This window comes from Mizuhopecten yessoensis, unplaced genomic scaffold (genome assembly GCF_002113885.1).
Source record: "Mizuhopecten yessoensis strain PY_sf001 unplaced genomic scaffold, ASM211388v2 scaffold5737, whole genome shotgun sequence".
Taxonomy (NCBI): domain Eukaryota; kingdom Metazoa; phylum Mollusca; class Bivalvia; order Pectinida; family Pectinidae; genus Mizuhopecten; species Mizuhopecten yessoensis.
The window spans coordinates 457,165-458,848 of NW_018406198.1; positions in this window are offsets into that span (position 1 = coordinate 457,165).

Sequence of the window (1,684 nt, forward strand, 5' to 3'; positions counted from 1 at the left end):
TAAACGCTTGTTATATTGCTTTACATTTTCTTCGTGTTGATAAGTGTGGATTATGAAAAGTATTTTTTTTAGACAACCAATAAGAGTTTTTATGTGACGTTTCGATGACTAGTACGATATGTACACTGTCACCTTCATCAGACAAATTCCCAGTGAAGCGTATGCACACAAAGGTGTGAACTGTGTACGAGTTGTCCACAAAATCGATGTCGATTCGGCTACGCTGTAACCGTATGTTCATTAGACATTTTCTTTTAAGAATTCGTTCGAAGATGATCGAGAGCAGCGAAAAAACCGCTTTATGATGTGCGGTTCTACCAGAAATACCACGTGCTATACAATTCATATTACAACCAGTAATTCAGGAGTATACATTTAAATTGGCCATTTCTAAACAAAACGACATAAAATAAAATAATGTATATAAAACATCACAAAAGCATATACATGAACATATTTATATATCTTTACATCTATTCAAAATTAAAAAGGCAAGTAAAGTGACTACAAGCACCAATGAACATATGACGTAAAAGTTACCAAACAAGTTCCTCCAAACTTACATCATATGCGTGGAGGAGCTAAGAGGATGGAGGTGGGGTCAAAATTGAAAATAAACTTATTACCTTTGGCATCAACAAATTTTTATCAAGTGACGCTAGCAATGGTCACGTGATATTGCATTCATACGCCGGTCGCTGTAAATCGGTCTCGGTGTAAACAATTCAAAATATGATGAGGCCAAACTAAGAAATCCCTCCATCACATAAAAAAACCTAATAAAAAGGATTAAACCCATATCATAAATGTAATTAAATTGACTTTGTATTTAATCATTATTTTATAGTTTTACGTTTTTACACACCTCCATTTAAAAAAACACCGAGACGTTTGGATACAGAAACCTATAAACAGCTTATTGGGCACTCATACTAAAATGTTTTATGAATAATGGACATTGAAATATGGACAATTTGGCAACAACGGAGCTCTAAGGGATAGAAGGTATATTACAAGGTATACCTGTAATTGTGATCTATAACGGATTTCCAAAAAATGTTCTCGGTTAGATTGAAAATTAAATAAAACGTCTCCTTGTGTTACATAGGGTTTTTTCAAGAACGGTGCTCAAAGAAAACAAAATCTCGTTTTTATAGGAGATGTTTTATAAAGAGACAATATTTCAATTCTATAGACATATAGTTTTAAGATAAAATGAATTAGATATCTTCTATATATACATACTATAGGAGTTATTTTATACAATATATTAGGAATTATATTACATGAAAAAGTATTTATTTATAAGAAGCATTTCGTATAGAGAAATGTATTTTTCTTATTTCCCTAAGCCCGCGGGATAGGAAGCAATTTAAAAAAAACCAAAAAACCAAAAACACGAAAACTTCTTGTGGTATTGTTGATAAGTCCAACTCATTGCTGTTATTTGTCGTTTTCGTGTCATAAAATGCAAAACAAAGTAAACTGTTACTAGCATTAAATTCTGCTTTATATATTTAAACAGCTTCAGCGGTATATTGTCGTAAACATAGATGGTAATATGTATTTTATGTGATAACATTAAACAATATGCATCGATGGAAACTGTATCCCACGTTAACCATTACCTTCAATACTACTAAGGACTTCGTTGAAAATAAATCTGCACCCCCCACCTTCCCCC